The 14,403-nt window shown below is 45.7% G+C and overlaps 1 pseudogene across 1 annotated transcript in view; it reads right to left on the bottom strand.

The window, feature by feature from the left end:
• The window catches only part of LOC110502149 (kinesin heavy chain-like), a 42,576-nt pseudogene that overhangs the window by 17,953 nt on the left and 10,220 nt on the right, over positions 1 to 14,403 (bottom strand). The window contains exons 2-7 of the transcript XR_016490457.1: positions 6,173 to 6,251; positions 5,956 to 6,029; positions 5,421 to 5,535; positions 3,742 to 3,821; positions 3,638 to 3,650; positions 2,071 to 2,195 (exon numbers count right to left, since the gene is read on the bottom strand). The product of XR_016490457.1 is annotated as a kinesin heavy chain-like (transcript). The remainder of the gene's footprint in view (positions 1 to 2,070; positions 2,196 to 3,637; positions 3,651 to 3,741; positions 3,822 to 5,420; positions 5,536 to 5,955; positions 6,030 to 6,172; positions 6,252 to 14,403) is intronic.

A 14,403-nucleotide genomic window follows, 5' to 3' on the forward strand; every position in this document is an offset into this window, starting at 1 on the left:
TGCTGCCAAGGCAGTAGCTACCCTTCCTGGGGTCCAGAAACATTAAGGCAGATATATACAATCAAAAATATTACATGACATTACATAACACTTTTCACAACACATTGTGTGCCCTCAGGCCACTACTCTGCTACCACATATCTACAATACAAAAGCCATGTGTGTGTAGAGTACATGTGTGTGTGTGTGTGTGTGTGTGTGTATATATCTTCACAGTCCGAGCTGTTCCAGGAGAGAGAGTGAGCAGGAGAGGGAGAGAGAAAATGAGAGGCAGGGGAGAGAGGGAGCAGGAGAGAGAGAGTGAGCAGGGGAGAGAGAGAGAAAAGGAGAGGCAGGGGAGAGAGAGAGAAAAGGAGAGGCAGGGGAGAGAGAGTGAGCAGGAGGGGCAGGGGAGAGAGAGAGAGCAGGAGAGAGAGAGTGAGCAGGAGAGGCAGGGGAGAGAGAGAGGCAGGGGAGATAGGTGAGGAAAGGAAGAGGAGGGAGAGAAGGAGAGGTAGGAGGGAGAGAGAGAGAGGCAGAGGGAGAGAGAGAAGGAGAGGTAGGGGAGAGAGGTGAGGAAAGGAAGAGGAGAGTAAGAAGTGGGGTGTAAGGGAAGACCAAGTGAGAGAAGGAGATGAGATGGATGAGAGGCGGAGAGGGAGGGTAGTAAGTAAGAGGGAAGACCACTCACCTTCTCACTACCAGCTGGATCCACCAGGTACACTTCTCACCTTCTCATTACCAGCCAGATCCACCAGGTAGACTTCTCACCTCCTCACTACCAGCCAGAACCACCAGGTAGACTTCTCACCTTCTCATTACCAGCCAGATCCACCAGGTAGACTTCTCACTACCAGCCTGATCCACCAGGTAGACTTCTCACCTTCTCACTACCAGCCAGATCCACCAGGTAGAGTTCTCACCTTCTCACTACCAGCCTGATCCACCAGGTAGACTTCTCACCTTCTCATTACCAGCCAGATCCACCAGGTAGACTTCTCACTACCAGCCAGATCCACCAGGTAGACTTCTCACCTTCTCATTACCAGCCTGATCCACCAGGTAGACTTCTCACTACCAGCCAGATCCACCAGGTAGACTTCTCACCTTCTCACTACCAGCCAGCTCCACCAGGTAGACTTCTCACCTTCTCACTACCAGCCAGATCCACCAGGTAGACTTCTCACCTTCTCACTACCAGCCTGATCCACCAGGTAGACTTCTCACCTTCTCACTACCAGCCAGATCCACCAGGTAGACTTCTCACCTTCTCACTACCAGCCTGATCCACCAGGTAGACTTCTCACCTTCTCATTACCAGCTAGATCCACCAGGTAGACTTCTCACTTTCTTACTACCAGCCAGATCCACCAGGTAGACTTCTCACCTTCTCACTACCAGCCAGATACACCGGGTAGACTTCTCACCTTCTCACTACCAGCCAGATCCACCAGGTAGACTTCTCACCTTCTCATTACCAGCCAGATCCACCAGGTAGACTTCTCACCTTCTCACTACCAGCCAGATCCACCAGGTAGACTTCTCACCTTCTCACTACCAGCCAGATCCACCAGGTAGACTTCTCACTACCAGCCTGATCCACCAGGTAGACTTCTCACCTTCTCACTACCAGCCAGATCCACCAGGTAGACTTCTCACCTTCTCACTACCAGCCTGATCCACCAGGTAGACTTCTCACCTTCTCATTACCAGCCAGATCCACCAGGTAGACTTCTCACCTTCTCACTACCAGCCAGATCCACCAGGTAGACTTCTCACCTTCTCATTACCAGCCTGATCCACCAGGTAGACTTCTCACTACCAGCCAGATCCACCAGGTAGACTTCTCACCTTCTCACTACCAGCCAGATCCACCAGCTAGACTTCTCACCTTCTCACTACCAGCCTGATCCACCAGGTAGACTTCTCACCTTCTCACTACCAGCTAGATCCACCAGGTAGACTTCTCACTTTCTCACTACCAGCCAGATCCACCAGGTAGACTTCTCACCTTCTCACTACCAGCCAGATACACCGGGTAGACTTCTCACCTTCTCATTACCAGCCAGATCCACCAGGTAGACTTCTCACCTTCTCATTACCAGCCAGATCCACCAGGTAAAGTTGTCCTGACAGCTTCAGTTCTATCTCTATGTTCTCCTGCTTGATGTTGATCAGGAAGATGCTGTGACTGCGAGAACTGTGCTCATTCATGTCTGTGTGGACAAATAAACAGAAACACAACATTTGAGTGGTAGCACAGAAAATGGGCGGTCTTTTGCTGAATCACTGGATATCAAATGTAGTTCAAATGTATTTATGTGATGAATCATGCTTCACCATCTGGCACTCTGACGGATGAATATGGGTTTGGCAGATGCCAGGAGAATGCTACCTGACCAAATGCATAGTGCCCACTGTAAAGTTTGGTGGAGGAGGAATAATGTTCTCGGCTGTTTTTCATGGTTCGGGCCACGCCCCTTAGTTCCAGTGAAGGGAATTCTTGAAACCACATCAGACAATGACATTCTAGATCATTCTGTGCTTCCAACTTTGTGGGGAAGGCCCTTTCCCGTTTCAGCGTGACAATGCCCCACTGCACAAAGCGAGGTCCATACAGAAATGATTTGTTGAGATTGGTGTGGAAGAACTTGACTGGCCTGCACAGAGCCCTGACCTCAACCACATCGAACACCTTTGGGATGAATTGGAACTCCGACTGCGAGTCAGGCCTAATCGCCCAGCATCAGTGCCCCAACCTTACTAATGCTCTTATAGCTGAATGGAAGCAAGTCCTGCAGCAATGTTCCAACTTATAGTGGAAAGCCTTCACAGAAGAGTGGAGGCTGTCATAGCAGCAATGTTCCAACTTATAGTGGAAAGCCTTCACAGAAGAGTGGAGGCTGTCATAGCAGCAAAGCGTGTACCAGCTCCATATTAATGCCCGTGATTTTGGAATGTGATGTTTGACAAGCAGGTGTCTACATACTTTTGGTCATATAATGTATATCACACACTGCATATAAACAAACCGTTAATAAACAGGACTTTGACAGCATTACTCCTGTGCCAGTCTTGTCCTTGGCGAAGTACCCACTATTCTAACAGACCAGCACTCGGGTTCCTAGGCTTTTGTGTTGTGACCTTCCATTTGGGTTACTACTGGACTATCCCTCAGCCACCACAGCACCTGTTCCATTCACATTGTATATGGTACACATAATACACTGATCATACACTTTCATAACATCATAATATACATTCTCATATATTGACAAATCCTGATAAATTATATCTTAACATAGACTATTTGCTCTGAAGGCAAGCTAGCCTAAATTACATGGACACTGAGCACCTAGCCAGGGTTCCAGAGAGGCCATGGTGTGTCTGTTATCCTTGATGTGGAACCTAGCCCAGGTTCCCGGAGGGGCCATGGTGTGTCTGTTATCCTTGATGTGGAACCTAGCCAGGGTTCCAGAGGGGCCATGGTGTGTCTGTTACCTTGATGTGGAACCTAGCCCAGGTTCCGGAGGGGCCATGGTGTGTCTGTTATCCTTGATGTGGAACCTAGCCCAGGTTCCGGAGGGGCCATGGTGTGTCTGTTACCTTGATGTGGAACCTAGCCCAGGTTCCAGAGGGGCCATGGTGTGTCTGTTACCTTGATGTGGAACCTAGCCAGGGTTCCAGAGGGGCCATGGTGTGTCTGTTACCTTGATGTGGAACCTAGCCAGGGTTCCAGAGGGGCCATGGTGTGTCTGTTACCTTGATGTGGAACTCCAGGTTCTCGTCCATGGGGTAGATGTGGTCAAAGATGTCCCTGCTGATACGGGGATAATACCCATCTGCTGAGAGTCATGTAGCTTGTCCTGGGAAAAAAACACACTCCTCATCAAATAAACAAGATAGACTACAACACTTAGCATTCGCAAAAGTTGAAATGGCAAGTAGCAATACAAGTTCATTACAGAGGGAAAAAGCACTCACCATTTCTCCTCAAACAAAGGCCTTATCCCTCTTAGCTTTCATAAGGCCCGGGTCCTCCTACTGATGAGAAATATACATGTTACCTCAAGGGGTTTCATTACAAGCTCCTTTGCCAGCCTGAACTTCCTTTACTTTAGTCCCCTCATTCAGTCTTACCTCTCCTAATCCAGCCCAAACATAATAAAAATGATATTGATTTGACAATAGAAATGTAATGGACTATCACAGTCTGTCATTTGCCTCAGGGCTGATGCCATTCATATGGTAATATGATGCTGGCTAGGTAGACGAGGATAGGGAGATGTATAATAGCATCATAGATTAAGCACATATCAAGGGTAGTTTTACATTCTAGTCAGGCTGGCAGCGTGGAAGCTAATCATACTGCCACCATCGCTTCCCCGCCCTTCCATTAGCTGCTGAGGAATAATGGAATAAATATTTTCCAATTTTATCCTGAGGCTTGCTGAAGGCTCTCTGGGCTGTTTCCAGGGCAACGGCTGCAGCTGAATAGGAGGCTATTTATGTGGATATATGTATGTGGAATCGCATGGTGGCACATCATGTGAATCATGGCGGCGTAACACCTCGCTGCTATTTTGGCGTGCCGTCTGGCATAGGCAGTCAGCCTAAATAAGGGTATGCCAGGAAGGAAGACCCAGCAGGAGGGAAGGACTGCTGGGAATGTTCCCATTCAAGGAGAACCAGACATTTTCTTCCGCAACACAAGCATGAGAGAGATTTTTGCTGAAAAGTCTGTCGGTGATTTATTGTATATGCATACTGACTGGCACCTCCCTTAAATGAAGCAAACATGTTTGACAATCTCAAGTGTCGGCCGCCTGAGTAACCACAGCACAATTTCGATCCGCCTGTAAAAAACATGTTTCCGCAACACTATGTTTAATCGTCTAAAACTCGCTTTTGAACTCATGTTGGGATTATGACTGAGGTAATCATTTTAAAGGGATAGTTCATGCAAAATATATATTTGTGTTAAATTACCCTTACCTTGAGTTGTGTCTGAAGGCCCATGGTGATAGAATCCACAATGATCCATTATGTACTTTATTTAATGAATGGAAACAGCCGAACCGATGTTCGCAAACCTGCACTGCAAGACGAAACTTCTTCAAAAACGCTTCAAACTAAGTTTGGTAGAGTCAATACTCACAAAGAACCTGTCCAGGTTTTCTTCCACGCGAGAATGTTGTCATTTTGCAATGAAACATTTTAAATGCTCTGATACTTCCTATGGTTTACCGGTTCCTATGTTTATCCGGAAAGCAATCTGCGTCTAAGTGCCGGCCCCAGGAGGACATCATCAATGGAAGACACATACAGATGCCCTGTGCTGTTGCTACGTGAGGTAATAGTTTCAGTGTTGAGGAACTAAGTTCCAGCAATTATTTTAGCAGTATACATGTTAAAAAATCCCTGCTAACTCCACTAACTACCAAACTTAGTTTGAAGTGTTTCTGATGATGTCTCGGCTTGCAGTGCAGCTCTGCTAACATCGGTCCGGCTGTTGCCATTCATGAAGTCTGACGATGCTAGTATGCCAACTCCAGGCTGTAGACAGAAGTACATAATGGATTATTGTGGATTCTGTCACCATGGGCCTTCAGACACAAATCAAGGTAAGGGTAATTTAATCCAAATATAGATGTTGCATGAACTATCCCTTTAAACTCCAGTCAAAACCAGCTCAGCCAATGGGTCACTAGATCACCTACAGATGCAGGCAGCAAGGCCAAAAGGTAAACCTGATTTTAGTCTGTACCTCCAGCTCCTCTTTAAATGGTTTTATGTTCCATGAGCCTCTCCTTTGTACTGGCTTGTAAAACTCCATCAGATTAGCTGCTAATGGTCATACTTGCACAGTAGCTTCACTGAAGCCTAACGTCTGCTATCCTTAATCTAATCTCTAAAATAATCTCTTTGGTTCTAGCACAAATCCCTATGAGGCATCAAAATGTCCTTCTGACTTACCTCCATGGTGTGGGTCTTTCCTGATGAGGTCTGGCCATAGGCAAAGATTGTTCCATTGTACTCGCCCAGCACATCTACAAAATGCAGACACTGGGGTTACGTCTTTCATAATAGCTCTGGAGCTGAGTTGATATGATGATGAAATGATGATGATGATGATGACGGTGAGGAGGAGAAGAGGTCAGATAAAGAGACTGCAGGACAGAGTGTCTCTGACCTTTGACGATCTGCTTGGCACAGGAATGCTCCTGGGCTGTGTTGGGTGGCAGGACTCGGTCAAACACATAGAGCTTACTCTGCAAGGGATGAAATAAAGCAACTGTCAATAGTCTAATTTCACCGTTAGTCCATTCCTGAGGAACCGTTGTGAGTTATTTTCATCAACAGAACTGAATGTAATGAAGTGAATAAAGACTAAACATTTTCCACCTCAGACACGTTCTCACTGTTGAATCTTTTGACTGCAAGCAGGGTCTGACAATCTGACAACGTGAGATAATAGAGTCCGTATTACATCAAGCAGGGTCTGACAATCTGACAAGGTGAGAAAATAGAGTCCGTATTACATCAAGCAGGGTCTGACAATCTGACAAGGTGAGAAAATAGAGTCCGTATTACATCAAGCAGGGTCTGACAATCTGACAAGGTGAGAAAATAGAGTCCGTATTACATCAAGCAGGGTCTGACAATCTGACAAGGTGAGAAAATAGAGTCCGTATTACATCAAGCAGGGTCTGACAATCTGACAAGGTGAGAAAATAGAGTCCGTATTACATCAAGCAGGGTCTGACAATCTGACAAGGTGAGAAAATAGAGTCCGTATTACATCAAGCAGGGTCTGACAATCTGACAAGGTGAGAAAATAGAGTCTGTATTACATCAAGCAGGGTCTGACAATCTGACAAGGTGAGAAGAGTCCGTATTACACCAAGCAAGGTTCCATGACTGTGGTGACCTTGTTCCCTCCAGATCTCTTTCAGAGTCAGTGTCAGTCTAGAAGGTGTCACACTAAACCAGTCTCCTCCTGCTCTGAGGTACAGCCGGAGCAACTCTAAACGGACCTCAGATCAGTTATCCTGTCTGTCTAGGAGGTGTCACACTAAACCAGTCTCCTCCTGCTCTGAGGTACAGCCGGAGCAACTCTAAACGGACCTCAGATCAGTTATTCTGTCTGTCTAGGAGGTGCCAAACTAAACCAGTCTCCTCCTGCTCTGAGGTACAGCCGCAGCAACTCTAAACAGACCTCAGATCAGTTATCCTGTCACAACAGTACGCCTGTCTGATTATTCACTTAGTATAGGACAGATCACCTGTCTCCTTACACTGTGGGCCTGGAGGTTACTTTGGAGATGGAGACAACCACATATTTTTCTGCTAATAGCATCCTGGGATGGGCTTGAATGAAGCAGGCCCACAAACAGTTACACAGGAAAACAAAGGATGGAGAGGAGACATTTTCAAGACAAGACTTGTATTTGTATTTATTATGGATCCCCACTAGCTGCTGCCTTGGCTATTCTTCCTGGGGTACAGCAAAATTAAGGCAGTTATACAATTTTCAAAGCACACAAAGTGTGTGCCCTCGGGCCCCTGCTCCACTACCACATATCTACAACACAAAATCCATGTGCACGTGTGTGTATAGTGCATATGTTATAATGTTTGTGTATGCATGTCTCTGTCTATGTTAGTTTTGCTTCAGAGTCCCTGCTGTTCCATAAGGTGTTTTTTTTATCCGTTTTTTAAATCTAATTTTACTGCTTGCATCTGTTACCTGATGTGTAGTCATGGCTCTATATAGTACTGTGCACCTCCCATAGTCTGTTCTGGACTTGGGGACTGTGAAGAGACCTCTGGTGGCATGTCTTGTGGGGTATGCATGGGTGTCTGAGCTGTGTGCTATGTCGTTTAAAACAGGCAGCTCAGTGCTTTCAACATGTCAATACCTCTCACAAATACAAGTAGTAATGAAGTCAGTCACTCCTCTACTTTGAGATGGTGGGTTATGAGTATTTTAGAACTTCTGTGTAGGATGTAGAGCACATGTGGATTCACACGTCCATCTGTGTAGGATGTACAGCACATGTGGATTCACACGTCCATCTGTGTAGGATGTACAGCACATGTGGATTCACACGTCCATCTGTGTAGGATGTACAGCACATGTGGATTCACACGTCCATCTGTGTTTGTGAAATGTCATTGAATGCCTGTGTGAATGTGTGCATGGGGAGCTAGAAGTGCCACAGTCAGAAATACTCTCCCTCCTTTTCCATAGCAAGCGCGTGTATTTATGTGTGCGTGTAGTTGTGCATGTGTGTGTAGTTGTGCATGTGGGTGTGTGTAGTTGTGTATGTGTCTCTCATCCCTCTTGGAGACAGACCACCACCAGGCACTACTCTATACTGCTGTAGGAGTGAAATAGTGCTTCCCACTGTGTTGTTGTCCTGCTAGTCTAATCTAAAAAAAATATCTGGGACAGTTGACATTCGGTCAGACTGATTTCAAACCCATGTAATTACCTTAGTTAAACAAAGGAGATGAATTGAAAAGCAGCAGAATTGATGGATCTTATAATGAGAGGTTCCTCCTGGCTAAGAGTGGGTTTACTCACCCTGGGGCTTTGATGGGGTGAGGTGGGGCTGGGATTCATTCAACTGAAGGTCATATGCATTTTCCCTGTCAAGCAACGGTGTTTCTAGCTATCCTCCAGTCCCCAGTTTCATCAAGCAACAGTGTTTCTAGCTATCCTCCAGAGTCCCCAGTTTCATCAAGCAACAGTGTTCTAGCTATCCTCCAGAGTCCCCAGTTTCATCACGCAACAGTGTTCTAGCTATCCTCCAGAGTCCCCAGTTTCATCAAGCAACAGTGTTCTAGCTATCCTCCAGAGTCCCCAGTTTCATCAAGCAACAGGGTTCTAGCTATCCTCCAGAGTCCCCAGTTTCATCAAGCAACAGTGTTCTAGCTATCCTCCAGAGTCCCCAGTTTCATCAAGCAACAGTGTTCTAGCTATCCTCCAGAGTCCCCAGTTTCATCAAGCAACAGTGTTCTAGCTATCCTCCAGAGTCCCCAGTTTCATCAAGCAACAGTGTTCTAGCTATCCTCCAGAGTCCCCAGTTTCATCAAGCAACAGGGTTCTAGCTATCCTCCAGAGTCCCCAGTTTCATCAAGCAACAGTGTTCTAGCTATCCTCCAGAGTCCCCAGTTTCATCAAGCAACAGGGTTCTAGCTATCCTCCAGAGTCCCCAGTTTCATCAAGCAACAGTGTTCTAGCTATCCTCCAGAGTCCCCAGTTTCATCAAGCAACAGGGTTCTAGCTATCCTCCAGAGTCCCCAGTTTCATCAAGCAACAGTGTTCTAGCTATCCTCCAGAGTCCCCAGTTTCATCAAGCAACAGGGTTCTAGCTATCCTCCAGAGTCCCCAGTTTCATCAAGCAACAGTGTTCTAGCTATCCTCCAGAGTCATGTTCATCAAAGCCCTTGAATAAGTATTCAGACCACTTGACTTTCCCCCCCTCATCAATCTACACACAATACTCCATAATGACGAAGCAAAAACATTTAAAAAAATTGTGGGCAAATTCAAAAATAAATAAAGCTGAAATATCAAATTTGCATAAGTATTCGGGACCCTTTACTCAGCACTTTGTTGAAGCACATTTGGAAGCGATTACAGCCTCGAGTATTCTTGGGTATGACACTACAAGCTTGGCACACCTGTATTTGGGGAGTTTCTCCCATTCTTCTCTGCAGATCCTCTCAAGCTCTGTCAGGTTGGATAGGGAGCATCGCTGCTCAGCTATTTTCAGGTCTCTCCAGAGATGTTTGATCAGGTTCACGTCCGGCTCTGGCTGGTCCACTCAAGGACATTCAGAGACTTGTCCCGAAGCCACTCTTGCATTGTCTTGGCTGTGTGCTTAGGGTCGTTGTCCTGTTGGAAGGTGAACCTTCCCCCCCAGCCTGAGGTCCTGAGTGCTCTGGAGAAGGTTTTCGTCAAGGATCTCTCTGTACTTTGCTCCGTTCATCTTTCCCTCGATCCTGACTAATCTCCCACATCCCCACAGCATGATGCTGCCTCCACCATGCTTCACCGTAGAGATAGTCCCATGTTTCCTCCAGACGTGACCCTTGGCATTCAGGCCAAAGAGTTCAATCTTGGTTTCATCAGACCAGAGAATCTTGTTTCTCATGGTCTGAGAGTCCTTTGGGCAAACTCAAAGCGGGCTGTCATGTGCCTTTTACTGAGGAGTGGCTTCCGTCTGGCCACTCTACCATAAAGGCATGATTAGTGGAATTTTGATTGGTGGAATTTGCAGAGATGGTTGTTCTTCTGGAACGTTTTCCCATTTCCACAGAGGAACTCTGGACCATTGGGTTCTTTGTCACCTCCCCGACCAAGGACCTTCTCCCCCAAATGCTCAGTTTGGCCGGGCAGCCAGCTCTAGGAAGAGTCTTGGTGGTTCCAAACTTCTTCCATTTAAGAATGATGGAGGCCAGGGTGTTCCTGGGGACCTTCAATGCTGCAGACATTTTTTGGTACCCTTCCCCAGATCTGTGCCTCGACACAATCCTGCCTCGGAGCTCTAGAGACAATTGCTTCGACCTCATGGCTTGGTTTTTGCTCTGACATGCACTGTCAACTGTGGGACCTTTATATAGACAGGTGTGTGCCTTTCCAAATCATGTCCAATCCACTGAATTTACCACAGGTGGACTTCAATCAAGTTGTAGAAAAATCTCAAGTATAATCAATGGACACAGGATGCATCTGAGCTCAATTTCGAGTCTCATAGCAAAGTGTCTGAATACTTATGTAGACAAGGTATTTCTGTTTTTTATATTTAATACTTTTGCAAACATTTCTAAAAACCTGTTTGCACTTTGTCATTATGGGGTATTGTGATGTCATTATGGGGTATTGTGATGTCATTATGGGGTATTGTGATGTCATTATGGGGTATTGTGATGTCATTATGGGGTATTGTGATGTCATTATGTGGTATTGTGATGTCATTATGGGGTATTGTGATGTCATTATGGGGTATTGTGATGTCATTATGGGGTATTGTGATGTCATTATGTGGTATTGTGATGTCATTATGGGGTATTGTGATGTCATTATGGGGTATTGTGATGTCATTATGTGGTATTGTGATGTCATTATGGGGTATTGTGATGTCATTATGTGGTATTGTGATGTCATTATGTGATATTGTGATGTCATTATGGGGTATTGTGATGTCATTATGTGGTATTGTGATGTCATTATGGGGTATTGTGATGTCATTATGGGGTAATGTGATGTCATTATGTGGTATTGTGATGTCATTATGGGGTATTGTGATGTCATTATGGGGTATTGTGATGTCATTATGTGGTATTGTGATGTCATTATGGGGTATTGTGATGTCATTATGGGGTATTGTGATGTCATTATGGGGTATTGTGATGTCATTATGTGGTATTGTGATGTCATTATGGGGTATTGAATGTAGATTGATGAGGAAAACGTTTTATTTGATCCATTTTAGAATAAGGCTGTAGCGTAACAAAAGGAGAAGGGGCCCGAATACTTTCCAGCAGTGACCATGTAGCTAGAATGCTAACATACTCTAGTCTAGTTTATATTGTTTTGTCAGCATAGTAGTTTAAATGAATAGAAAGTCGGTAAACAGAATGATAAACAAATAAGATGTTGGACAACTGGAGACAACTCACCCTAAAAATGGACTGAAATGAAATACAGTAGAATTCCACAGAATAACTTATGCCTGTAGGGAGAGACTGGCTGGTGTGCCGGCTTTCACATTCTCCACTGTGTGTCGCAGTAGTTTGTGAAGACTACACCGTACACTACTACCCCTAATTCCCCCATGGCCGGCTACAGCCAGGGAGCCAATTGGAACGTCAGGGCTGCTTTACTGTGTTGACACACTTATTTGAGCTGTGCTGTCACGCTACCCAGATAGGAGAGTAAAATGTCTTAATGAGTTCAGAACGCTCTCCTCCTGTCTACCGACACTCTGGGGAGGCCAGTGTTCCATACAGTTTAACAGTACCACATGGAATTGAAAGTTCACAGACCCCAGTATTTAGTGCTGGCCCTCAACTTCACATTACTGTCTGTTGATGTTGGGCAATAGCTCTTTATGTACCATGGTTTCAGGGGGCATTGTTGTACAATGTTGTTTATTTATGGGTCTCAAACTCCATCTGTAACTGCAACACTGATCCACAACATTGATCCATAAAAGTATTTTATCTTTGCCTCTCTTTGTTCTGGACCAGCTTTCTGACCGAGGAGCGACTTTTGTTTTATAGCTTAGGCAAGGGGTCAAGGACCCCAACAGTGGGAGAGAGAGAGAAAGCTGTTGTTCTAACCAGGACCCGGTCGCCACGGAAACTGACTCCCAAAGGGAGAGTCTTGTGCTGATTGGATGTCAGCCAGCTGTTGAGTGATGCAGACTTCTCCCTCTCTCTCTCAGTTTCCCTTCCTCTCCCACTCTTCCCCTCTCTACCCCCTCCCCACCTATCTCTCTTGCTCTCAATTCAATTCAATTCAATTCAAGGGCTTTATTGGCATGGGAAACGTGTTAACATTGCCAAAGCAAGTGAGGTAGATAATATATAAAGTGAATATATAAAGTGAAATAAACAATCAAAATGAACAGTAAACATTACACATACAGAAGTTTCAAAACAATAAAGACATTACAAATGTCATATTATATATATACACTATTTTAACAATGTACAAATGGTTAAAGGACACAAGATAAAATAAATAAGCATAAATATGGGTTGTATTTACAATGGTGTGTGTTCTTCACTGGTTGCCCTTTTCTCGTGGCAACAGGTCACAAATCTTGCTGCTGTGATGGCACACTGTGGAATTTCACCCAGTAGATATGGGAGTTTATCAAAATTGGATTTGTTTTCGAATTCTTTGTGGATCTGTGTAATCTGAGGGAAATATGTCTCTATAATATGGTCATACATTGGGCAGGAGGTTAGGAAGTGCAGCTCAGTTTCCACCTCATTTTGTGGGCAGTGAGCACATAGCCTGTCTTCTCTTGAGAGCCAGTTTTGCCTACGGCGGCCTTTCTCAATAGTAAGGCTATGCTCACTGAGTCTGTACATAGTCAAAGCTTTCCTTAATTTTGGGTCAGTCACAGTGGTCAGGTATTCTGCCACTGTGTACTCTCTGTGTAGGGCCAAATAGCATTCTAGTTTGCTCTGTTTTTTTGTTAATTCTTTCCAATGTGTCAAGTATTATCTTTTTGTTTTCTCATGATTTGGTTGGGTCTAATTGTGCTCTCTCTCTCTCTGTTTCCCTTCCTCTCCCACTCTTCCCCTCTCTATATCTCTCTCTGTTTCCCTTCCTCTCTCCCTCTTGCTCTCTCACTCTTCCCCTCTCTACCCCCCCTCTCCCTCTCTACCCCCCCTCTCACTCTTCCCCTCTCACTCTTCCCCCCCTCTCACTCTTCCCCTCTCTACCCCCCTCTCACTCTTCCCCTCTCTACCCCCCCATCTCTCACTCTTCCCCTCTCTACCTCATCTCTCTCTTTTGCTCTCTCACTCTTCCCCTCTCTACCCCCCCTCTCTCTGTTTACCTTCCTCTCTCACTCTTCTCCCCTCTACCCCCCTCTCCCTCTTGCTCTCTCACTCTTCCCCTCTCTACCCCCCTCCCTCTTTCTCTCTCACTCTTCCCCTCTCTACCCCCCATCCCTCTTTCTCTCTCACTCTTCCCCTCTCTACCCCCCCTCTCCCTCTTTCTCTCTCACTCTTCCCCTCTCTACCCCCCCTCTCCCTCTTTCTCTCTCACTCTTCCCCTCTCTACCCCCCCTCTCCCTCTTGCTCTCTCACCCTTCCCCTCTCTACCCCCCCTCTCTCTGTTTCCCTTACTCTCTCACTCTTCCCCTCTCTAACCCCCCCCCTTCCAACCTCCAACCATTCCATCCTCCAAAGAGACAAGGTTGTCACTCTCAATCATTCCAACCTCCAAAGAGACAAGGTTGTCACTCTCAATCATTCCAACCTCCAAAGAGACAAGGTTGCCACTCTCAATCATTCCAACTGTCAAAGAGACAAGGTTGTCACTCTCAATCATTCCAACCTCCAAAGAGACAAGGTTGTCACTCTCAACCATTCCAACCTCCAAAGAGACAAGGTTGTCACTCTCAATCATTCCAACCTCCAAAGAGACAAGGTTGTCACTCTCAATCATTCCAACCTCCAAAGAGACAAGGTTGTCACTCTCAATCATTCCAACCTCCAAAGAGACAAGGTTGTCACTCTCAATCATTCCAACTGTCAAAGAGACAAGGTTGCCACTCTCAATCATTCCAACCTCCAAAGAGACAAGGTTGTCACTCTCAATCATTCCAACTGTCAAAGAGACAAGGTTGTCACTCTCAACCATTCCAACCTCCAAAGAGACAAGGTTGT

The sequence above is a fragment of the Oncorhynchus mykiss genome, chromosome 22 (genome assembly GCF_057628025.1).
Source record: "Oncorhynchus mykiss isolate SJ-2025 chromosome 22, ASM5762802v1, whole genome shotgun sequence".
Taxonomy (NCBI): Eukaryota; Metazoa; Chordata; class Actinopteri; order Salmoniformes; family Salmonidae; genus Oncorhynchus; species Oncorhynchus mykiss.